The sequence below is a fragment of the Fundulus heteroclitus genome, unplaced genomic scaffold (assembly GCF_011125445.2).
Source record: "Fundulus heteroclitus isolate FHET01 unplaced genomic scaffold, MU-UCD_Fhet_4.1 scaffold_103, whole genome shotgun sequence".
NCBI lineage: Eukaryota > Metazoa > Chordata > Actinopteri > Cyprinodontiformes > Fundulidae > Fundulus > Fundulus heteroclitus.
The window spans coordinates 490770-517383 of record NW_023396499.1 but is presented as its reverse complement, the minus strand read 5'-3'; the positions used below and the strand labels follow the sequence as shown (position 1 = coordinate 517383).

The 26614-nt window shown below is 42.4% G+C and overlaps 1 protein-coding gene across 4 annotated transcripts in view; it reads left to right on the top strand.

Moving 5' to 3' along the window:
* LOC118558143 (cell surface A33 antigen-like) overlaps window positions 1-26614 on the top strand; it is a 260028-nt gene that overhangs the window by 194037 nt on the left and 39377 nt on the right. The gene's annotated exons all lie outside the window — the stretch shown is intronic.

Sequence of the window (26614 nt, the reverse complement as noted above, 5' to 3'; positions counted from 1 at the left end):
CGATACCGGGAATTTTTAATCGATCCGATACCAAGTAAATACAGGGTGAGTATCGGCGATATTGATACGATACTTTTGACATTTAGGCTTGATGTATCATGAAACTGTTGACCTTTCGGTTTTTTGTGATTTTTATTTTATTATTACAATTAATAATAATAATAATAATGTTATGTTCATAGTGTTTTTTTCCTAATCCACCTCTTATATCTTTCAATCCTTATGTAATTTTGTCTGTGTTGTGTGCACCTGCCTGTTGCTTTAATCCTATAAATTTCCCCGTCGTGGGATAAATAAAGGATTAGCTAATGTTATATTAAATAACACTTTTTAATAGGATATATGTACTGGGTTCTTTCAAGGTCTTAATTACATTTTCTGTGTGGGCTCCAGTAACATATGATAGATAATATCTACTTTGATCGATCCGCCCACCTCTAGTTCTACCCACAGTTTTCTTTAAGAAAGTTTTCCCTGTCATAGCGTCTGAGTTGACTCAGATAATAAACTTGTCCCTTCTGTCAGGTGTGACCCCCAGTCCCTAAAAACAGCAATTATCAAACCACTGCTGAAAAAGAACAATTTAGACAAGCTACTACTCCAGAACTACAGGCCCATCTCAAACCTCCCCTTTATCAGTAAGATTATTGAAAAAGCTGTATTTCAACAATTAAACACCTTCTTAACAACGACCAGCTGCTTTGACGTTTTCCAGTCTGGCTTCCGTGCTCACCACAGTACAGAGACCGCCCTTATCAAGGTGTTTAATGACATCCATATAAATACAGACTGTGGAAGAACCACCGTGCTGGTTCTATTGGACCTCAGTGCAGCATTCGATACTGTCGATGTGGGAGAGGAATTAACCTTAAAAAACAGACAGACGAGACCAGACACCACAACTTCTCTTCAGTGACCAGCAAGGGGATTTGTTTATTCTGGACTTACAATCATCTTCATTTCACAGCAGTCCCAACAGTCCCAACAATATGGGGTAACTTTCAGCCTTTATAGGGATACAGTATGACGTAAATGGGAACATGATATCTTACTGTGCACAGGCGCTGCTCCGGACCAAAAGCTCTCCCTTACTAGTTGGAGGGGTGTGTGTGTGAAATGGTGCGTGTGCTCTTCCATTTCTAGGAAGTCTTATAAACAGATCTTTGGAAAAAGATAGTAGGAGCCAAGAGTAGTTCAACTAAAGTTCCTTTGGCCTTACTTTACCTTGTTGTGATTCAGTGAAACATTCTAGAACTAATCATTCTTTGGGCAGTGATTTCAGTTATTAAGACAAACAGGGTTCAACCTTGACAATAATAAAAGATCAAGTTCTCTTCAGTTCCATATTGATAAAATCTTCCATATCGATCAATCCATTCTGTTAGAACGCCTGGAGAACTGGGTCGGCCTCTCTGGTACAGCTCTCCACTGGTTTAAATCCTACTTAAAGGACAGGGACTTTTTTGTATCAGTAGGTAACTTTACATCAGAGATGACAAAAATCACATGTGGGGTTCCCCAAGGGTCCATCCTGGGTCCCCTCCTATTCTACATCTACATGCTCCCTCTAGCTCAGATCATAAAAACAACAACATCAGCTACCATAACTATGCAGACGACACACAGCTCTACATCACCATGTCACCAGGTGACTATGAACCAGTTCAGGCACTGAGTAAATGCCTAGAAGAAATCAATACGTGGATGTGCCAAAATTTTCTTCAGTTGAATAAAAACAAAACAGAAGTAATAATTTTTGGACCAATAGAGGAGAGATCAAAGGTTAGCACACAGCTTCAGCTGCTTCAGCTCGAAACAGTGCCCGAAATGAACTTTCTGATTTTACATACTGATTCCGGTAGATGTAAAGATCAACCGGCCAGGCATATTTTTTACCGGCCAAAATATTAATCCTCACCAGACCTCTCAATTTTTACCAAAAATTAAGAGTGAGATTATGTTAATATGGTGGGGGGGGGGGGCGTGGTTGGGGGCGTGGCTGACTTGACCCTAGAAGAGAAATCTTTGTTTCCTACCTTTGATAGTAAAATATTAAGTTTATTATAAAAGGCACAATATGAATTATCAGATTCACATCCAGGCAATAAAAAAACACTACAGATTATCATTACTCTAACCATGTTGGTCTCATTTGTGAACGAGGCAAAGTTTTATCAAGCCTATACGGTCCAACATTTTTCCCTCAGCTGCAACACTTAAAGCACGCAGGGGTTTGCGCTGCGTCTTTACGCTGATCCAGCTGCTGGATAAACAGTGGGGAAATGCATAAAAGACTGTAAAGGGCTCCTTTAGAGGGGAGAGAAGGAATAATGGGTCTGAGCTAAAGCCCCTGATGTTACAAGTTCCTTAAAATGACCCTTAAAAGTGCGCACCTACATTACATGAAACGTAATTTTGGGCACCTGAATTCAAGCGCAATGAACCACGCCCACTGAAGTGCCGCTGGTTCTGTGTCGTTAAAAACAAAAGAGCATGAAACATAGCTACTGACTCTCCTATTGATTTCAATTGGGACATTTTGGTACGAGTGGAAGGACATTAAACGTAGTGATTCACGTTTGAAGGCTTGCCGCTGATAAAAGCACCTGGCTCCGAGAGGGCCAAGCGGTGAAGCACAGAACCGCAGTGCACGTAGTTAAAAAAAATGCAGAATAAATAAGAACGAAACTTATAAACAGACTAATTGGCGTTTTAGACTCTATCTGGTTAGCAGAACTGTTTTCTGATCCAGCGTGCAGCCATGACTGGTTCTGAATGAAGACGTTATCTGGGAGCCGCTCTCCCCTCATGCCTCCTGCTCCACAGAAGGAGGAGTTTAGACTGAGCTCTGGATGGACAGAGCTGTGAACGGGTCATCCGCAGCCCAGATGGGTTTTGTTATTTTTATGTTATTTTTAATTTATTTGGTACAAACATTTACTCGCCATGTGGCAGCTAGCCCTCTCAAATTCACTCGCCAAACGGGAAATTTACTCGCATTTGGCGACTGGCGAGTGTGAATTTCGGACCCTGGCTAGAAACCACTGATCAGGCCAGAAATCTGGGAGTACTGATGGACTCAGACCTGAACCTCCAAAAGCATCTAAAGACAATTACAATGTTCACCTGAAGATCATTTCCAGGATTAAAGGACTAATGTCTCAGCAGGATCTGGAAAAACTAATCCATGCATTTATATTTAGTAGAACTGATTACTGCAACGGTGTTTTCACAGGTCTGCCTAAAAAGTGGATCAGACAGCTGCAGCTGATCCAGAACGCTGCTGCCTGCGTCCTCACTAAGACTAAGAAAGTAGAGCACATGGACCCAGTTCTGAAGTCCTTCCACTGGCTCCCTATATCTCAGAGAATAGACTTTTTAATAGCTCCAGCCTTCTCTGAATACCTAGAACTAAACAAGGAGAAGCAGCATTTAGTTCCTATGCTCCACTTATCTGGAACAAACTTCCAGAATACTGTAAAAGTACGGATAGCCTGAGTTCCTGTTTTTAAAAGACGATTAACATTTTTTTAATCTTAATTGTTTTAAGATAAAAAACACATTTGTTTAGGATTGCCTTTGACTGTTGTAATTGAACTGTTTTACCGAAACATCAACTTTTGTAGTCCAAATGTTTTTAATGATTGCTTTTAGTTTATATATTCTCATGTTCTTTTTTGTTTCTACATTTTATTCCTACCTGGTTTTATTCTGTTTTATTTTCATATTTTTTAATCATGTAAAGCACTTTGCATTGTCTCTGTACTGAAATGTGCTATACAAATAAATTTTCCTTGCCTTGTGGACGAGATCGGCGTAGCAGCATCTCTAATATGCATCCCAGAGACAGACCTCGGCGTAGCAGTGTCTCTGGCAGGCAACAATGTCTTTGGCGGGCGACACCGGCATAGCAACGTCCCTGGTGTAGCAGCATCTCTGGCGGGCATCCCCGAGACAGATCTTGGCGTACCAGCGTCCCTGCCAGGTGTCCCCAATACAAGCCTCATGGTAGCAGCTTTATTGGAGGGCGACACTGGTGTAGCAGCATTTCTGGCGGGCGTCCCCGACACAGACCTCATGGTAAAAGCATCTCTGGCGGGCGACACTGGTGTAGCAGCATTTCTGGCGGGCATCCCTGAGGCAGACCTCGGCGTGGCAGCATCTCTGACAGGTGACCCCCAGTGTAAAAGGGACTGTTCCACCACTGGAGGTGGATCCACCTGGATCCCCTCCTTGCAGGACTCTGGAGCGAGACCCAAGGCAGCAGTTGGACCCTCAGCGACAGGAACAGGACCCAACGCTGCAGCAATCTGAGGCATTCACTTCAACATGAACCGACCCAGAAGAGTTGTGGTGGGGAAAGATAATGGAAGAGGTCGGGACAAAGGTCTTGAACCAGCTCAGCGTCAACCTCTAAAAAGGTCTCGGGTGAGTGCAAGCTTTTTGGAGACTTAAGAGGCTATTTACTGTGCTCCAGTGCTCCTCCACCCTGACTGTTCCAGGCAGTTTGTGGTGGAAGTGGATTCTTCGGAGTCAGGAGTAGGTCCCGACTTCTCTTAGCGTCATTCAGAGATTCACAAGCTTCACCCCTGTGCTTTCTTCTCCAGGCGACTCTCTGCAGCAGAGCAGAACTATGGTGTTAGGAATCGGGAGCTGTTGGCTATTGTATTAGCATTGCAGGAGTGAAGACACTGGCTGGAAAGATCCAAGCACCCATTTCTCATCTGGACAGACCATAAAAATGTGGCTTACCATCATTCTGCTAAACGGCTAAATTATCATCAAGCACACTGGTCCCTATTCCTTAGTCACTTTAATTTTACATTTTCATACCAACCAGGTAAGATAAGATAAGATAGGCTTTATTGATCTCACGTTGGAGAAATTCACTTATCACATCGGCTCAATAGTCAGAAGAAGGTGCCACAAGTAGGAAAAGGTGCATCAGTTATATACAGTGTATCTTCATATATACAGTATATACAAAAACAAAATGAGAAAAAATAAGAATTAAAATACAAAAGAAATCGGAGTAGGCAGATGATGTCATATGTACATTCACGGTTATATACGTATATATATATGTATTCACATATATTCACTTGGTGATAACAGAAGTCACTTCTTTCAGGATTATTGCACGGGTTATAGCACAGTGTATTAAATAGATTATTGCACATTAGTTATTACAGTTATGGTCACAGTTACAGTTATAGTGCAGCATTGTATAATCTGGTAGCAGCAGGAATGAATGATCTGCGGTAACGCTCCTTTTTACAGACAGGATGTCTAAGTCTGGCACTAAAGGAGCTGCTCAGCTCTTCTACAGTCTGGTGCAGGGGGTGAAAATGGTAAATGGTAAATTGACTGAACTTATATAGCGCTTTTCCAGTCATGCTGACCACCCAAAGCGCTATACATTATAGCCACATTCACCCAGTCGCTCTCACTAACGCACACACATTTATACAACGAGACGCAGCTCGGTAGGCAACTTGGGGTTAAGTGCCTTGACCAGGGGCACATCGACATGTGGCAAGGGGAAGCTGGAATCGAACCCACAACCTTTTGGTTGCCTAGACGACTACTCAAGCCACAGCCGCCCCAGGAAGGTGTTGTCCATGATGGATGTGAGCTTGGACAACACTCTCCTCTCAGCCACTTCCTCCACCAAGTCCAGAGAGCAGCCCAGGACAGAAGCAGGTATTCTTGATCTCAAAGCAGATGCTCTCTCTTGCCAGTTTTCTCCAGATTTGGCTTCACCTGAGTGAGTGTCCATCCTGCCTGCTTCTTGTTTTGTGGGAGCAGCACAGTGGCAAATTGAGTCTGTACAGTAGTACGAGCAGCTCTAAAGACCCACTCTGACCCTGGTGGTGGCCCGGCTGATCGCCTGTTTGTCCGTGAAACTGTTCCCTCCCAGGTTTGCAGTGGGGACATGCCTCTACACTCACCTGCCATCCTGGGTTTCAGCGTGCTCTTCAGTTCCTCCAGAAGAGCTTCTGGTGGCCAGGCATGACACATGACATTAGGGAGTTTGTGGCAGTCTGCTCTGTATGTGCCCGTTGAAAGGCTTCTTATTGTCCACCAGCAGGCCTATTACACGCTCTGCCTGTCCCCAGCCGCCCATGGTCACACATAGCTGTTGACTATGTCACTAGTCTTCCACCATCCAAAGGTAACACTGTCATTCCAACTATTGTGGACCGTTTCTCAAAGTCTTTTAATTTTGTCCTTCTCCAAAGTTACCCCCTGCTCTCAAGACAACAGACCTTCTAGTATCACATGTTTTTAGGATTCATGGGATCCTAGTGGACATTGTTTCAGACCGAGGCCCCAAGTTTACATCCCAAGTGTGGTGGGCCTTTTGCAGAGCTATTGGTACTACCTCAACTTTAACCTCCGGATACCATCCTCAATCCAAGGAGTGGTTTTTGGAGGCAGCTCTCTGGTTTGTCTCAGTCAGTTATCCCTCCTCCAGTTGCCGTAGATTGAATATGCCCACAACTCCCTTATCAGTTCGGCCACAGGTATGTCCCCATTCAAGGCATTTTATGTCCTTCAGCCTCCTCTGTTCTCAACCCAGGAGCGTTACATCACAGTGCCTTCTGTCTGAGCTCATCTTCGTCGAGTTCAAGAAGTGTGGAAAGACACCCAGGCAGTGCTCACGCCTTCTGTTCTCCACAACCAGATACTGGCAGATAAACATGGTTCTCCTGTCTCACTGTACCAACTGGGTCAAAAGGTGTGGTTATTGTTGAGAATAAAAAATATATATCTTAGTTGGGGTTACTGAGGAAAGCAGAGTGGTGTCTGTCTCTCCAGGGTAAGTTAAACATAACATGGTGTTTTATTGCCCCTGAGGGAGGTTGTCAGAAGGACAGGAGTTTCTTTGTTCCAACAGAGGGGCTAAATCACCCTCCCCCTGAGCAAAGCAGGAGGAGCTCTAAGTTGATGAAAAGAATGTTTTTCCAAAACTTACTTTAGACAGACTTCTACATCGCGCTGTGAAATCATCTTATAACGGTAATGTAATACTCTGTCTCCATATTTAATTTTCTAATAAATTAAATATGCATATAGCAATGTTTTACCTCTTGATTAATGTTTTCCTCATTCACTGCCAAATCCGGAACCGGGGTAAGATGGGCCTTCAATAGATAAGTAGGAGCAGGCCGGGTATACCAAATCTTTAACATTATCCGCACGGGTTCTCCACCTGCAAGTGGAGTCACGGAAGCTCGCTCCTCGTTATATTGGCCCATTTGAGGTGGAGAAAGTAATAAATTCTTTGGCTGTGACACTGAAATTGCCAGACTCCTTACACATTGACCAAACTTTCCATGTGTCTCTGCTAAAACCTGTGCCCCCCTCCTCCCGCCCTGACCATTGATGGCCATCCTGCCTTCATTGTGCACAATATCCTGGATGTGAGGCGGTGGGGACATGGTTTTCCTTATCTCGTGGACTGGGCAGGGTATGGAACAGAGGAGCGATCCTGGATTTGTCATCATCTCATTCTAAATCCACAGTTATTGGATGACTTCTACCGTGAGTTTCCTGACAAACCTGGAAAGACGCCTGGAAGGGTCGTTTAGATGGGGGGTACTGTGTTGTGTTGCTTGGGGAGGAACTGGCTGCACACACCTGAGACCCATCTTCACCTGGAGCAATATTTTGTCATGAACAGAATAGAAGGACCCAATATTCAGCCAGACAAGCAAGGAGTATAATTAAGAAGTTATATTAAAGAACAGGTTGTAGGTGTTGGAACCGGGATGACAGTGGCAGTGATATTAACAGGGTAAGACAGAGCTAGTCTGAGTCAAAAACCGGGTAATCAAAAAAGAGCAGAGTCGGGATACAGATACAAGTTCGGTACACAAGCAGGCAGGAAAGACAGATTCAGGGATCAGGTAAGCTCAGATAGTCCAGGGACAGACTTTGTCAGGCACACAAGTAAGCAGACCAAAACAGGCAGGAAAATCAGGTAACAAGGGTCAGGCTGGCTCCGAACCTGAAGGCAATCGGGTAATATTGACAGGTCTATCAGAAAGAGAACGTTGGACAAAAGTCATCAGGCTCATAAAAATGATCTGGCAATGAGCAGGTAACAGAAGTAGGTATAAATAGGGAGGTGAACCGGTGAACCAGAGTAAAGGCTAATTACATGAGGCAGGTGAGAATGATCAGACGAAGGGTGGTGGCTAGAGGAGGAACGAACTGGTTGGTTGACAGGTGACAGGGGAGTGACAGGCAGACAAATAGGGTAGTGAAGTGAGCTGGCTGACTACTATATTTGAAAGTCCCCCTAAGTAACAGTTAAACCTTGTAGTGTGTAAATGGAGAGTACAAACGCAACGCAAACCTGTTTTCACCGTGTAAACGGAGCCAGAGACGATACTACAGTGCTGCAGGTGTATCCAGAGCGTAGTTGTTAACTATAAATAATAACTGCCGAATTGATCAAATTTCAAGTAGAAGACTTGCTGTATATGCATGACTTTCCATGTCACTCCTCAGAGCAGAAATACATTTATCCGACAAATGATGACTTCTTAAAAAGAAATAATCTCCCTCCGTCTCTCCTCTTCTCCATGACACTCAAATATCCCGCGAGCTGATGCCGGGTTATGTTGCGTTGTTATGAGGAGAAAATTATTTTGTTTTAGCAAAATAAGTATCCCATTAAAACGAGAAACCTTTGCCGCTAAAAGGAGAAAGTTATCTAGTTATAACAAGTTGCCTTGTCAGCCGTCTGGAAGCAAAACGCTTTGGTTTAATCCTTGAAAGTCACGTGACCTCCCACAGCCGGAAGAGGCAGCCTGTGAGCCTCTGAGCCTGCGCTCAGGACTGCAAATCAAGAAATTACACATATAAATCCTTTTTACGCATTTGTGCATCTCACGCGGCAGAAGAGTAGCAAAAATCACGTGTGTAAAGAGAGCCAACCGAAAAACCGCTTGACTTGTAACCAATGATTTGTCTGTATTTCTGGGTCTTGAAGCGAAAATACTTCAGACACAAGTGTCTATGTGTGGTCTTACAGATTGATCTACACATTTGCAGATCTGAATACAGATTTGTGGATTTTTTACACATTTGCAAAACGGATTACACACAAGTAGTTTTACACATTTGCAGATTGTTGTACAGACACTCAAATCTTCTCACACATTTACAAATCCCACTGCGCACACACAAATCGAGATACAGACACACAACTCTCCACACACATTTGCAAATGATAAAGCAACAATAACAGCTCCATACTTTTCTGTCTGATGCTATCGGTCACGTGATAGCGTCAAAAAGGATTTCCCAGTCTGACGCTCACCTTCTGTAGTCACGGGGGGAATACCCTCATTCTGTCTGCATTATTACAATAAATGTTAATTATTTCTTAGACCCCATGGGTGTGGAGCTTAAAAATATCATTTTAACACAATCGGATTAGGGTAAGAATCTCATATTCACTTTCATTTGCAATAAATCAGTGTTTAATACCAATACATTTTTTTAACCGTTTTTCTATTTATTCTTTTAGACTTATTTAACAACAACAGGTTAATCGATTCAGTATACGACTGTCTGAACCCTAACGTTTATCAGGGGAAATTGAAAAATCAACAGTCTCTGCCTTGACAAGTTTCACCCCATGGCAAGCATTCCTGAGAATCTCAAACTTTTTTTTGCATATAATGCAGACAGCTGGCAGCACATGTTTTCAATTCAATTCAATTAAATTTTATTTATATAGCGCCAATTCATGAAACATGTCATCTCGAGGCACTTTACAAAGTCAAAATCAATCATATTATACAGATTGTGTAATGAATGAGGAAGGGGATGAACCCGCTAGTGATGTTACGTTATGTGCCGAGGCTTCGAGGCATAGATATCCATAATAAAGGCTAGATGTCTTACGGCGGAGTCTCAAACGTCATCACCGGCGGCCATCTTGCCTCAGGCAAGCTTTCTGGCGTGCTCTGTGGTACCTAATGCATAGCTCTCAACTCTCACGCATTGACCGTGTGACACACGCATTTCACTGACTTCACACGCTCACACGCAACACATGACATTTCACACGCAAACATGGAATTTCTCACGCATAAAAATCACAAAGCCCGACTGGGCAGCGGACGACAAAACTCCGCCTTCTGCTGAGCTGTTTCGGCTTCTTTCACAGCTTGTGGCCATCAGTAATTCCTGCTGCAGTTCATGTTAATAGAGCAGCAGGAAGAGTGATCAGAGTTATGAATAATTTTAGTCTTAACAGTGGTGAAAGTGAGCCGGTAAGGTCCTGTACCGCGTACGCAGGAGGGGAGGGGGCGGAGGGAGAGCTGCTGCCAGATGACCGGTTCATTCAGAACCAGTCATGGCTGCACGCTGATCATAAAACAGTTCTGCTAACCAGATACAGTTTAAAACGCCACTTGGTCTGTTTATACGTTTCGTTTTTATTAATTCTGCATTTTTTAACTACATGCACCATATTTCTGTGCCTCCGCGCTTGCTCCTCCCCCCCCCCCCCCCCTTTCCCTCGGAGCAGGTGCTTTTATCACCGTTCACCATTCAAAACGTGAATCACTACGTTTAATGTCCTCACATCGGTAGCAACGTGTGCCAGTTAAAGTCAATAGGAGAGTTAGTAGCTGTATTTCATGCTATTTTATTTTTAACAACATAGAATCAGTGGCGCTTCGGTGGGCTGCTGCCTCGCGCTTTAATTCAGGTGCGCACTTTTAAGGGTCATTTTAAAGAACTTGTAACATCAGGGGCTTCATCTTAGACTTGTCAGTACCCCTGTTCCCTTTATAGGAGCCCTTTACAGTAATTATGCATTTTCCCCATTCTTTATCCGTCGCACGCAGCGCACGGGGGTAAAATCCGCCCACCTCACCGCCTAGAGCGCACTGACGAGAGCAATAGAGATTCGTCTGATCAGCGCGGCGACTGACTGAGAAACCTGTCGCTGTGAAAGGTGATGAGAATCTTATAAACTGTAACAGTCTAGAAGTGCATTGAGCTGAAAGGAAGGAGACATCAGCAGGAGGACCGTGCGTAAAGACGCAGCGGGAACCTCTGTGTGCTTCAGTGTTGCTGCTGAGGGGAAATTGTTGACCATAAAGACTTGATGAAACTCAGCCTGATTCACCAATCAGGTTATAGATCTACAATGATAAACAACCCATAGATGAATGTGTAACAGTGTAATAATTCGGTCAATAACTTAAAACTACTTAATTTTATTCAGTATTATTTGAACAATTGTGTATTTTTTATGTCTTAATCCATTAACTGAACAATAAAGTCTCTTTCTCTTTTTAACAAAAGTAATACATGTCTACTTCATTGTCTGGTGGGATAAAAATGAGATGGAGATGACTCCATCGGCTCTTCCAGGGTCTGGTTAGCCACGCCCCAAACAAGCCCCGCCCCCAAATTAGCATAATCTCACTCTTAACTTTTGATAAAAGTTAAGAGGTCTGCTAATGTAAGGTGAGTTATCAGCACGAACACAAATACTCTTATCTCATTGAATTCTTGACGGATTTACAAACAGTTTGGCTTCTTACAAACGTTATGAACGTGGCTATAATTCTTGATGCTTGAACATGTCGAAATTGCAGATTTTCTTGTAGAAAAATGACTTAATCATTTCATTTCAAAAGTTTATTTCAAACCTGCACACATTTTACAATACATATACTGATAAACAATACATATGCATGGCTTGAAAGGGGAATGGAAGAAGCAAAAGCTTATACATGTCCAATCGCCTCCCGCTCATCCCAGGGACACTCCCAAGACCTGCAAACGACAAGACAAAGACAAGACAAACGACACATCCACACTCATGCATACAAGACAACACACTGGCCCAACTATCTCCTTCCCTACACCAGACCACCCTCATAGAACATCATCACTCACTCTCTTCCAGGTATTTTCTCAGGACATCCCGCTTAAATATTTTTTTAAAAAGATTTATGTTTTCACAACACTTTTGTTCCTCCGATAAACTATTCCAGAGGGTGACACCACGACTTGAGATGCACATTGATTTCAATGTAGTTCTTACTTTTGGTTGGTATAATTGATTTTTGCCTCTAAGATTATAAGTGCTAAGTGCCTCCCGCTCCTGAAAAAGTTTTAAGACATTATCTGAAAGAGAGCCAGTTGACGCTCTAAACATTATTTGCGCAGTCCTTAAAATCATGCAGCATAGTTGTGCATCACGGCTACTTGCGCAAGTTATCAAGGCTGAGACCACTGGTCAATTATATAGGTTTTACTGACACCAATAACGATTATATGACAATTAATCTTTGGTGTAAATTACAATCTTTGTGGATGTGGTTGTAGTTATTAGTTGGCTAATAACAATAATCTGAGTGTTGTTGTATGTTCGTTATTAGCTTAACGTTAGCTGGCTAATAACAAGAAGCTGCGAAGTGAGACCTAATGTTAGTAAGTTAGCAGCTAACGTTACAGTTTAGCTAGCTGCTAACGTTAACCAGCAACTTTACATCAGTGGAAGAGGCAGAATTGCACATGATTTCCAATCGATTTGGTTTGTCAAAACATCTTACATTATGTTATGTTAGGGTTCATTTAGATTTACCAGCCGCAACACTGAGTCACACAAAGTGTCAGTAAAAGCTTGTATGGTGTTTTGTTTTTCTGTCTTTTTAAAGCATGTGTTGAATATCTTTGTACTATACTCATACACCTTGTGTTTTTCTTAAGGGGGCTGGGATAACAATCCTAATGCCAGCCAGTTCAAGTACATTTTCAGGAAGCTGATGGCCCGATGTGGGGTTGTCAAATCCTGCAGAGGCAATGTGACTGCACAGGATGACACAGAGTCCCTACCAGCTGTCATTGACACCTCTACTAGCCTGTCAGCTGTAGATATGTCCTCTGCAGCAGGAGGAGAAGATCTTCCATTCCTGTTTGCTGACATTCCTGCGCTAGTACATGACCACAGCTACCTTCCTGTCCGCTTTGCTGGTCTTGTGGACAATGCTCTCGTTTACATTTCAGGTAAAGGCTGACTAAAAGTCGATTTTGCCTACAACCGATGGTGCCAATAGTCAAAATCTGAGGGAAATCAATCTCACAATGGTCCAAAAAGATAAATATTCCCTTAATTTCCTCATGGTTATTATAAATTATTTTAATATACCAACTCTTATTTCAGGATTTGTTGTGCGACGGGCTCTGAAAAAGCTGTCCTGTGATGTCTGCCGTGCCAGCTTGGTAACAGATGCTGCATCTGCCATCAGGGACCAGAGCTACCACCTGCTGAAGTTAAAAAACAATGGAGGTCTGGTGATTCCATCAGAAAGCACAGTGATGGTAGTCAGGGCAGCAGAGTGGGTCATTCGTCAGACCTCATGTACCAGACGATCACAGCCCATCAAAGTGCTAGAGGTCGTGTACATTGTACGGAAGAGGATAGGGTCAGAGGATGTGTTTGTGCTCAGAGAGCACATCTGAGAAACACAGTATGGCATAGACAGCCACCACCATACGCTGTTAACGTTGGTTGTGTCCTTGTTTTTTAAGTTAAGGCTGCACCACATTGCCAAAATAACTAACGTTAGCTTACAGAGCAACAACATGCAACAGAAGCTCAATAAAACCGTACTTTTCAAAGGGCATTAGCCAAGCTATGTTTTTTGGGTCATTTTTTAAATCTCTGTCTTGCATTGTGTATACCATCACAGTAGTGTAGGTGGGGATTTCAACATGCTACATCTATATATACTTGTGAAGGGGACTATTGTACCAATTTTAATAGCAAATAAATGTCACTTTTATAATGGTTTAAAAATAGGAACTTTTGTGTAATTACTCCTGATATATAATCCGAATAGTCTACATGAAACTTCAAAGTGTTACCTTTAATTTGAAACCTGGATTATGCTTCTACACCAAGAGGTTGCCACACAATAAGCCTTTTTTGTCAGTATTTCATATTTTATTATAACAGTAATATTCATATTATAAAACTATGTATGTAAATTAGGGCTGGGCAAGTTAACGCGTTAATTTTGCGTTAACTCATTAGACTATTAACGGCGATATTTTCTTTAACGCGCATTAACGCATGTTGCTCACATGCTTTTATTTTGTAAAGGTCTGTTGCTGCGGTGTAGGGGTTTGAATCAGAACAGTAAGTGGCGATAATGCGCCAATAACCTCGCTGTCAGCCAAGCCTCGGATTCAGAGGAAGAAAGGTGCTGGCCGGAAAAAAACAAAGCCGACATGCGGAAGGCGGTGTTTCCCGCAGGTACCGCGAGCGAGCTTAGGCGGGGCGAGGCGAGGCGGTGAGTTGGCGGCCGGAACAAGTTTTGTGCGGAGCGGAGCGGGGGGGTCTGCTTAGACGCCGTCGGTGAAGTCGCTTCTCTCTTCAAAGTATCCATGTGTTTTTGCCTGTTTTTCCCTGCCATTCACTATATGAACGCGAGAAAGCAACAACAAAAAACCGCGTGTTAACGTCAAATAAACGCAAGTAACGCAAGCATATCGAGTTAGCAAGCATTTCAGTTTAAAGTTCTTCCAGCATGGAATATGACAGAAACAAGTTAGTTGTAACCACTGCCAAGTTAAATTTTGGTATTGAACATAAAATAGTAATGCTGCTCCTTGCGGTTACCTCAGAAATTGCCTGTTTTTGGTAGATTTTTTCCCCATAAAGAGAATTCCCTGTCAGTGGCAATAAGCTTTAATTTATTATTATTGCTATTTTTTGTTTTACATGTTTAAGTTGAGCTTTACACTAAATATGTGTTACTGATAAGTGCTACAAATGTTACAACACTTTTGTTCATCTGGCAGCAGAACATTAAAATAAAAGTGTTCTTTACACTACTTTTGAATTCATTCTTGGAGTTTGTAAATACAATGCGATTAATCGCGATTAATCGCGATTAATCACGATTAATCAGGGCGATTAATCGCGATTAAATATTTTAATCGTTGCCCAGCCCTAATGTAAATATAAATAAATTAAGACTGTGAAATAATTAATCACACCCAAATAAAAGTGTTTATATATATATATATATATATATATATATATATATATATATATATATATATATATATATATATATATATATATATATTTATATATGTATGTATATATCATGTTGCCATTCTGTACACTGAGTTTTAATAGCATATATTGATTTAACATAAATACCTTGTGCATGTGTATATTTATTGCACCTGTGTGTTCTATTCAATGTTCTTTTCATATGAAATTCCATGGTTATAATTATTCATAAGTGTGCAGTGTCATAACTACATGTCTGACTTTTGTTTAACAAACCAAACAGTTTGAGAATCGTTAGACAATTGAGGAAGTTATGGTTATTTAAGTACATGCGCCATTGAAACACAATGTTACGAATGAGCGAGCTGCCTGTGGCAAGATGGCCTCCACGTGCGGACGTCGACCCCCATTGGCCAGCAGCGCGGACGAGACATCTAGCCTTTATTATGGATACCTATGCTTCGAGGCGTGTGTCGAGTAATGGAGGGGGCGTTTCCGTAAAGCGCATATCGAGGCTTGCTTCATTTAGGGGAGGAGCCGAAAATGATGACGGCCGAAGCCTCGCTACCCGGCTGTACCACGTGACTGCTTCGGGAAGTGGCTCAGATTTCGGCGCGGGGAGTTTGACAGCTTTAGAAACCCCACAGCAGTGTTTCCTGCAGCACTATGTTGGTGAGGCGGGCGCTACCGCCTCGCCAACATTCAAAAAAAAAAAACAAAAAAAAAAAACTCTTGCATGTTTATTTGACGTTAACACGCGTTTTTTTTGTTGTTGCTTTCTCGCGTACATATAGGGAATTGCAGGGAAAAAACAGGCAAAAATACATGGATACTTTGAAGCGAGAAGCAACTTCACTGACGCCCCCCCCCCCCCCCGCCAGTAACCACGCGGATGACTGGCGCATTACTATATTACAAACACACTATCACAATTTTTGCATGCTGATGTTTGCTTGTTTTGCAAATAAAGACAGGTAACAGACACTGTATTTATTCCCTTTTAACCAGCCACCAGAAAACAAGAGCTGGATGAAGCTCTAGTCTCCATGATAGTGAAGGATACCCAGGCTTTCACTATTGTGGATGACGTTGGATTCAGGACAGAGGCAAACATAAGCAGGCTGGAGAACCCCCTGGAGTACTGGGCTAATCATCGGTCACATACCCCAATCTGTACAAACTTGCACTTATTTATTGATGCACCCCGGCATCATCTGTGCCATGTGAGCGTGTCTTTTCAAAGGCTGGAGAAGTAGTGTCAAAAAAGAGAAATTGTTTGAAACCAAAAACTGTGGAGAAATTGTTTCTTAATAAAAATGCATGAAATCATCCAAGCATTAGCCTATTCACTACCCCCTGCCTAGTTCCACAAGCACTTTCACTGTCCTCTGCCTGATTAAGCCCATGCCATTTTTCTAGAGTCACGGTAAAACATTATTACACAACATGCCATATCACATGACACTACTATTTTGGGAATAATTACACACAGAAAATACATTCAAACAATATTTTATTATACACATATGTGTATACAAAATTTATGTAGACAAATGATTTCGTCCTACACCTTTTGTGAAGTCATTCCCAAGAGCCATAATAGACAAAAAAAATCAATGCATCACACATGTTAATATACAGCTGGCTGTGATTATACACCTTTTTTTTTTTTTTTTTTCCCCAGTGTCCTGTCTAGCAATGTGGCAATACAAATTGATATCTTAATGCCAAATAGAGCTCGACAGATTTTACTTTCACAAGTGGAGCAAACAGCTTTCGCCATAATGTTCCGCTTGATTTGTGCGTGTAAATAGCTTTATTGTGATTCCTGCAGGGAGAATTTCAAATTATATGGACACTACAATGGGAAAGTAGGAGAGTAAAAGAAAAACAAGAAGAGAAAAAAGAGAAAGAAGAGGTGAAAGAAAGAAGAGATAAAAGGAAGAGAATGATAAAACGTCCTCTGTCTGCTCCATCACCTGGAAAGAGACACAAAAAGAACAGCACAACCAACAGACATAAAGCAACAGATACAATCGTGTAACACCTTGATACCATTGCTTAATCATATGCATTATTATTTAAGCTGACATGTGTAATGTGATACCTAAAAAAAAAAGTAAAAGAAAGTAAATAAATTATAGCCTTTCTGTATATAAGTGAACATTTAATACCTGGGACCCAGCACCTGTGGGAGATTGTGAGAGTGCACTAGTTTAGGTGAAAATTATCCAGAAGGAAATGGCTTGATAGGGATTGTGGAGAACCGAAGACCCACCTTCCCTGAGCACAGAGGCAGGAGTCAGGGGACCCGTAACCCTGGACAGAGGCCCCCAAAGCAGTGCGCCCGAGAGGGGCCTTCACAGGAAATCTGCAACTCCCCCCCCCCCCCCCCCCCCGAGGAAAGAGGAGAGAAGACCCCGAGGAAATCCCCCAGCCACCGCAATGCTGACGCCCCCAAGAGCCGCGGGGACGAGCCCGTGGGCTCCGCTGGCAGCCGGCCGCGCTGAAGTGGTCCTGGCCATGGGCCCTGGGGGCCAGAGGCCCCAGGGGCGCCCCGCCCCCGCGGCATTATACACCTTGCCAGTAGGTGGTGTCGTGTGCATATGAAGCTCCAAGAAATGAACCCTTTCTCGAACCAGTTGGCTCAAGTGGTTCAATGCCTCATGAGGGTTCATCTCACCATCACTAGAACCCGGTATTCAACCAGACACTAAAATAATGATCAACATAATTTATTAAGGAGATGATTAAGGTGGATCAGACGGGTATACAGAAAAAGGGTCCAGAGCCGAATACAGAGCAGTCATCCAAGCAAAGCCAAAAACGTTAACAGGAAGCAGGCTGATTAAAAAAACAGAGAAACTGAATGGGATCAGGCAAAAATACAGAATGCTGGAGAGCTCTTACCGAGGGGCTGGAGAACGAGTGAGTAAACCTGTGCGGCATGAGAAATGACGTTCTGGCAGGGAAGCAGCAGAAGAGACAGACTTAAAAAGGCAGGAGAACAAAGGAGAGAGGGAGAGCCAATTACAGAGAACAGGTGGAAGTAATCAGAAGGAGAAGGAGTGGCTGATAGACTGACAGGAACAAGTGGCAGGAAACAGGACAGAACTGAACTAGACAAAATACTTAACTATAGTAATCCTACAAACTAAATCCTAGAAAGAAAACAAAAGCTAAGACAGAGCAAAAAGACAAGCACATAATAAAAATCAGAAACTAATGTAAATAAAGGGACCATGACTAAATAAACTATAACTGTGCAGAAGCTATGTAAGAATACAAAACAAGACCTAGACCAGCAATAAAACCTGAGGGAGAGGAGTGAACTAACTGATCAAATAATAAACATAAACCAAGATGGAAACCAGAATATTACAGATTGGTCAAAAATGTCCTATATAAGGAAACCAGTTGATTGCTTCAAAGTCCCGACAAGCAGCATTCACTCCTGGGGAACCGTAGAGCCACAGGGAGAGTCGTCTGCATTGTCCATGGCTTTGCAGCAATCCCTCATACTGAGCAAGCATAAAGCGACAGTGGGAAGAAAAACCACCCATTAACGGGAAGAAAAACCTCCAGCAGAACCGGGCTCAGTATGAACGGTCATCTGCCTCGACCAACTGGGGTTACAGAAGACAGAGCAGAGACACAACAAGACAGACAAAAAAGCACAGAGCTCACATTGATCTAGTAATCTGTTCTACATTAGATGGTAGTAGCGGGTGATCTGTCTTCTCTGGATGATGTCTCAGATAACAGAACGCCAGAAAAGGTTCTTGGCTGGCTATGACAAGCTTTTGGATTGTTATGTTGTTGAGGAGGGCCAAATCCGATGTCGATGTCTTTTCTTGATCTCAGTCGGCAATCGTCCGTTCATCACCGGCTAAATCCGCCCAAACATGGCAAGATCTACGAAAAGTTTCCCACCTCGTTTGAGTAAATGGTTCTGTGTTCTCCTTCAGTCCCGGCAACATGCATAAAGCATGGAATTTCCATAATTGCAATGATTCAGCTCAATTTTCTTTCTATCCCGAATAAACATATATGTTTACCACAGGCGCCGCCATGTTGTTTGCTGACGTCAAAATATTGCGCAATTTTCTCGTCTTGAACTGGCTGTAACTTGCCTTGTGCGCGGTTTTGTGTGGAGAACTTTTTATTCTATGCATTTGATTATATGATCTATCATTTAAGACAAAAATAGAGCAGTTCCACAGATACAGAAACGAAAGTGGACGCTACAGATTACAGCTACCGGCCTATATTAAGTTTCAGCAAAACTAATATGAGCCTTGTACTCAACATTGTAAATTAATGCATATTTTAGGGGGCTTTGGTACCCCTCCATCCCTTGGGGCCGGGGCTGACATGCTTAAGAAAATGGTTTTGTACATCCCCAGAGTAGTGTTTACAAAATGATCCCATCAAACCTTTTGTACTCAATTGTGTAAATGAACCCAGGCTAGCTCCCTGACTATAACTATTTTCAGAGTAATGTGGCAAAGTTTAGTGAGTTTGTTGAAAAGACACCGTCATGAGTTAAAGGTACACCAAACCAAATATCGCAGATGATGAAAGCGTGGCCAAATCTTGAATACAGTGCTTCCAATATTATAAATGTGCAATCTAATTCAGTGGTGCACTCCCAGCAATTACAGACATCTCCTATGTTATCTGTGCACATTAAAGCGTAGGCAGAAAAAGCAGTGATAGAGGAGCATGTAGCTGAATTAAAGAAAAAATATTTAATCAAAGCTCGAGAGGAGAAGCTGAGAAAAAAAGGAGCAGCTAACTTTGGAAGCGAAGTTGGCAGCAACAAGTGCCAATCAGAATCGGAATATACACTCAGTAAACTGTGCGTTAATGTAACGCAGAGGCTTGTAAGTCCTGAACGGGGGAGAGAGACAGTGTCCAGTTTCACAGGCGGCTCTTAGCCTTGTTCATAAGGCCGGTAGCAGATGGAAGAAGCTGTTCTTGTGTCGTGAGGTTCTGGTCCTGATGGACCGCAGCCTCCTGCCAGAGGGAAGTGACTGAAATAGTCTGTGACTGGGGTGAAGGGATCAGCCACAATCTTCCCTGCACGCCTCAGAGTCCTGGAGGCGTACAGGTCCTGGAGAGATGGAAGATTGCAGCCAATCACCTTCTCTGCAGACCGGATGACACACTGCAGTCTGCCCTTGTCCTTAGTGGTGGCACCAGCGTACCAGATGGTGATGGAGGACGTGAGGATGGACTCAATGATGGAGGAGTAGAACTGCACCATCATTGTCCTTGGCAGGTTGAATTTCTTCAGCTGCCTTCTTCAGGAAGTCCATCCTCTGCTGGGCTTTCTTGGTGAGGGAGTTGATGTTCAGCTCCCACTTTAGGTCCTGGGAGATGACAGTTACCAGGAAGCGGAAAGACTCCACAGTGTCCATGGTGGAGTCACAGAGGGTGATGGGGGTAGCTGGGGCTGAGTTCTTCCTGAAGTCCACAACCATCTCCACTGTTTTTACAGCGTTGAGCTCCAGGTTGTTCTCCCTGCACCAGGTCACCAGATGGTCAGCCTCCCACCTGTAGGCGGACTCGTCACCATCAGAGATGAGTCCCATGAGAGTGGTGTCATCCACGAACTTCAGGAGCTTGACAGACTGATGACTGGAGGTGCAGCTGTTGGTGTACAGGGAGAAGAGCAGAGGAGAAAGAACACAGCCCTGGGGGGAACCACTGCTGATGATCTGTGGGTCAGAGTCATGTTTTCCCAGCTTCACGTGTTGCTTCCTGTCAGACAGGAAGTCTGTGATCCACCTGCAGGTGGAGTCGGGCACATTCAGCTGGGAGAGCTTCTCCTGAAGCAGAGCTGGGATGATTGTATTGAAGGCAGAGCTGAAATCCACAAACAGGATCCTGGCGTAGGTTCCTGCAGAGTCCAGGTGCTGGAGGATGTGGTGGAGGGCCAGGTTGACCGCGTCGTCTGCAGACCTGTGGGCTCTGTAGGCAAACTGTAGGGGGTCCAGGAGGAGAACTGTGATTTCTTTAAGGTGTGAAAGCACAAGGCGCTCAAAGGACTTCATAACCACAGAGGTCAGGGCGACAGGTCTAAAGTCATTAAGTCCTGTGGTCCTTGGCCTCTTGGGAACAGGGATGATGGTGGAGGATTTGAAGCAGGCTGGTACGTGACATGTCGCCAGTGAGGTGTTAAAAATGGCTATGAATACTGGAGACAGCTGATCAGCACAGTGCTTCAGGGTAGATGGAGACACAGAGTCTGGTCCAGCAGTTTTCCTGGGGTTCTGTCTTCTGAAGAGTTTGTTAACATCTCTCTCATGTATGGAAAGAGTTGTCATTAAGGTGGAGGTGATCTGTTGGATGGAGTCGTGGGGGGTGGATGCAGGACTGTCCCTTTGTCTGTCGAAACGACAGTAGAAGTTGTTCAGGTCGTTTGCTAACTGTCGGTCGTTCATGGAGTGGGGGGCTTTAGGCTTGTAATTTGTTATCTGCCTAAGCCATTTCCAGACAGAAGCAGAGTCGTTATATTACTGCAGTAAAAGAAGTTAATGCTCATCCTACAGAATATAAGATCAAATTCCTTTTTTATTCACTGTTGTTTGTTTTGTGCACAAAGCAATCACTTGCTGGATAACTGTTTGCAGTTTCAAGCACAATTACATTGAGCAAAAATACATTTCATCAAGGAAAAGGGAATCTGCTTCAGTTCTCAGAAGATGGGTGTTACAGCTGCAGTGCATCTCTGTTTTTTTCCTTATAGGGTTCTGGAGACAGGCCTTTTGCAGGTGTTATGTTTGCCCAAATTGGAGCTCTGCTGCTTAAAAGTTGCTAGGCGTGCAGCAGAGGAGAGGCTCTTTTCTTGCTCTCCCTCCTCAGAACCTGTTTGGTTTGCATCTTATGTTTGGGTTTTGTTAGCTTTGGTTTGCATTTACTTATTTATGGTAAGTTATGGGTTTTGCATTAATCTATTTTTGGTATCTTATTTCAGGTATTACCTGAAACCCGTCTGCGTTTCTAACAAAGTTTCCCCACTCAGCGACACACCCGCTGAGAAGCCGACCCTGATTATTGGCAGCTCAATAGTCAGAAACGTGGCACTAGATACACCGGGGACCATAGTTAAATGCCTGCCAGGGGCCAGAACGGGCGACATAGAATCTTACCTGAAACTACTGGCTAAGGATAAGCGTAAATACAGTAAGATTGTTATTCACGCTGGCGGTAATGACACCCGGTCATGCCGATCGGAGGTCACTAAAGTTGGTGTTGCTTCGGTGTGTGAGTTTGCTAAAACGATGTCAGACTCCGTAATTTTCTCTGGTCCCCTGCCTGATCTGACCAGTGATGACATGTTTATCGCTGGTTGTCTAGGTGGTTTCTGTTATGGGAATTCTGAGCAGATAACTGACTTCCCTGAGTTACTGAAGAAGGAGACGGTGGAGTGATAAAGTTCCAGCACTTTTATTGAGAAACAGAGCAGAGATCACATAGATGGAAAGTAATCACACCCCATGGTCCCGCTGCAGTCTGCGTCTGCCCTGTCTCTGCCTGTCTCGCTTTTCGGCTCCCCCTAATACTGCACCGTGGCCTTCCCATGAGACAAAACAAAGACAGTTTATCCTAGACAATAATCATCCTGCTGCACAGTATCTACGCAGCATTCAGCCTTGCACTCAGTAACAGTGGATTACATACACAGACATCTTGTCTCCAGGCCTCCTCTGTCCGAGTGGTGTGAGGCCATAGTGACTTCAGAATAATAATTCATATAACAGTTTCCCTGTTATATTGATAACTTGCGGACTTTCTGGGGAAAATCTGGTCTGATCCATAGAGACAGCATCCATCCCACTTTGGATGGTGCAGCTCTTCTTTCTAGGAATCTGGCCGGATTTATTAGTTCTCCTAAATGCTGACAACCTCACCTTGTACACTCATGTACACCAGTACCATTCAACTCTCCCTCCTAATACACTTCTATTCCCTCTGTAACCTGAGAGCTCAGCCTGATTCTCCTATGCCACCTAGTGGTGTATATAACAAAAGGCTCTTTTAAGAATGACACATTTTCCAGCATTCTTTGTCTGTTGTGAAACACCTTGTTGTGTTAGGGTGGTTCTGGGCCCAAAATGCAGAAAACCTGATGTGGGGGAAGGAGCAAAAAAAAGTTTTTTTAGGAGCTGAGGGAAAAAGGTAGAGGTAGCGTCTCAGGACGCAGCTGGAAATGTGGGAGGTGGAAAGTGAGGCTTTTTAGTTTTTTTTTCTTTAGAATAATTAAATAAATTCAACTTTCATTTTATCAGATAATCGTTGTGTGGTCTCCTTTAATGTTACCCCACCAAACGAGCCTGGTGGACATAACATTGTGGGGACTCGTCCAAATTTATGTGGACTAATTATGCTTAATTGGCCTCATTGTTGTGTTCAGGTTGTAGTTACAGGCCCCTGACTTTGGTTTTCCTGGTTGCAGGTTATTGGTAGATATTTGGGCTAGTTTAAGGTGTAACCTTACTAGATTCCAAACACCTTAAACAAAACCCAATACTTCCGTATTATTATTACTATTACATTGGCTACAGTTTTTCCCAGCTTTAGGCCGCAGTTTTTGTTAAATTACATCACTCGGTGATCTATAAACCCTTATTTTATGTTTGCACTACATTATGTACGAACCACGTAATCATGTCAATAATCAATCATTATTAACCGCTGTCTATCATGATTACTGAAGAAATTGTGTAGTGCCTTCAAACCCTTTAAATATTGACAACCTGTGGTTAAATCATCAGCATTAATGTCGTTCCTCATTTAATTATTTGTTTAGCCTTAGTAGCAACATTTTAATCTGTGCATTAAAATCATCTCCAAAGTCCCATCTCCCTTCTGTGAGTCACCAGTGAAGCAGTTTTCTTTCCCATCAGACCAAAAACAACAAAAAGTTAACGTAAGCCTTGTTTTGTAAAACTCCTCGTTTAGCAGTTTCTCCCTTCAGTTAAAATCAGGTCGTTAATCTGCTCAGTAGCTTTCATGCCGCTGAAAAAGGTTATTTTAATAATGAGGTTTCATGTCATAATTTCATGCCATGATTAAACATCTCCTGGCTGTGAGTAAGTCAGAAAGTCAGAGCTTAAACTTAATCAACACTCTGATGCTTCTTGTTTTGTTCACTTTTATTTACAGTTTTATTTCAGTGTAGATTTGGTGACTGAAACTCAGATTTCATGAAAATATGAGGGATAATAAACATGTTTTCAGTTTAAAATCACATTAAAAAAGAATCAAAATCATATTAATGTTCTAGTTTGCGTTATATCTCACTACAGGTTCAAATAAAGTTTGCATAATAACTCAGTTTCCAGCAGTTATTCATGCTGGCAGCAGCGGGTAGAATGAACAGGATAAAGTGATGATGGAAAATGAGTGAATTTATGAAGGAACTCCTGATAGTGACCCTACCAAGAAACAGTGTTTAGATGTGGAGTTTTCAATATTAAGGAGATTAAGCTGGCATTTTGGTGAAATCTCAAGCCCCTTAATATGATTAATGATTAATCATTAATATGATTTTGATTGCTGGTGTTCTTTGGATCATTGTTCTGTGTAATGATAAAGAAAACAAACCAGCTGGTTCTCCACGATGCAAACAGAGGGAGGTGATCTGATGATGTTTAAAGAAGTTGCAGCTTGTCACTCAAAAACCTTTTAGAAAAAAATGTGAACCACATCCTGTCACGATGAAACCTGTGGGCGGGAAGCCAGTAACTACCCTGGTAAACGCAACACTCAGACTTCTGTATTTGCATGACTTGACTGCTCAGCGCTTCCTCTAACAGCTGTTGGTGCTTTTTCTATTTTTCTATGACACATAAAAGAAAGGTAGGTTTATTTTAAATTTAGTCTATGATCAAAGTCATTAAATTATTACATTTTTAATTCAAACTTTGGATTTCAGAAGCTATTCATTAAACTTTAGCTTTCTTTTTCATTTAACCCTGATGTAGCTGCAGTTAGGTCTAAAATTATTCATACATCCTACCAGATTTAAGTTTAAATTTAAATCCTAGAAACATGTCTCTTCTGACTGGTGATAAACTAAAAATTTCAGAGCAGCTCCACCAGAATCCTCAAATGAATCTGACAGAAACGTCTAAATGGAGCTCAAGGTTTGGGTGATGATGAGGAGGGGTGTGAATAATTATGGGGCCTGACTGTATTTAGTATAAATACAATTGAAACTATAAACTTTGAGTTGTTTCTGGAGCCATTTTACCTGGTTTAATATCTGTAACTTCCTGCTTACTGCTCTGAGCTTCATTTCCTGAAGTAAATCAGCTTCAGTTTGACGTTGTTGTCAGAGTTTGGAGCAGATTTGTTGTTTGTCTGGTTGCTGATGATGAGTTTAAAACAGGTGAAGAAAACCTTCTGTACTCAGAGGAAATAAACTCAGTTACATTTCTGGAGTTCAGACTCATTTCTCTAGAATCACTTGATTTACATGAACAGCAGCACCAACGCATGCGCACTGGCCTCTGATATCTGGGTGTTGACCGTCTTTATGTTCTAGTTTAAGGCTGAAGATCTCTGACGGCTTTAAAGGAGGTAGATGTTGGATCAGACACCAGTTTGTTGGTTGAAGCAGAAATATTTTACTCTATCTGGCCTGTAATCGATGGTAGATTTAATATTTATATACGTCACTCTGACGCTCCTCCTTCTTCCGTGAAGCCATAGCAGCGAGTCCTTGGTTAGACCGCCGTCGTCTCTCGACTAAAAACTCTTAGTCTGCCTTAATTATATCTAATGGACATCTAACATAGTTTATTCAAAAAGTTAAACTCTGTGTGCTGCTGGTCCTGTGATTTAAAATATTGTCTGTTGTGTAAAATATGTTTATTGATACTTTAGCTAATTTCCTTCCCATAATTTATTTCTAGATTTTAATATTTTATCTCTTCCTTCTTCCAATCTGAACCGGTTAAATACCCAGTTTTGGAACCATGTATTTAATTAATGGTAAATAAGATATTTTTATACTTTATTTTAATTCATTGTGGAGGTAAATGACTGTATTTTGGTTCTATGTGATTTCTTAATAGCCAGGAGACCAGGAACTCAATCAAACCACAGAGACTCTGAGTATTTTCCTGCTGCTGGATATTTTTCAGCGTTTCTTTACTGTAAACCAGGAGCAGAAAATAGTTGATATAAAATGTCTCCTTGGGTAAAACAACACCTGGTTGGTTAGAAACGTCCTGCAGTAACCAGAACTTTTTCCTCCATAGAAAATCAGATATAGATCAACTAAAACTGTAAGATAACCAGCAGGCAGGTAAAGCTGCAACAAGCTGCTCTACTGTTCTACTGCAGCTGATTCATGGATCCATAGGAGGTTCTCCTGGTGGGAGAACTTTAAATCAGAACATCTTGGTTCCTCTGGATCATGGTATTAACGCAGAACAACATTTAACGTGATCTGATGTTTTCCCTGTAGATTAATCCTGATGTTAATGGCTGATAATTATGTGAAACCCTGATATTTATGAGCTGAAA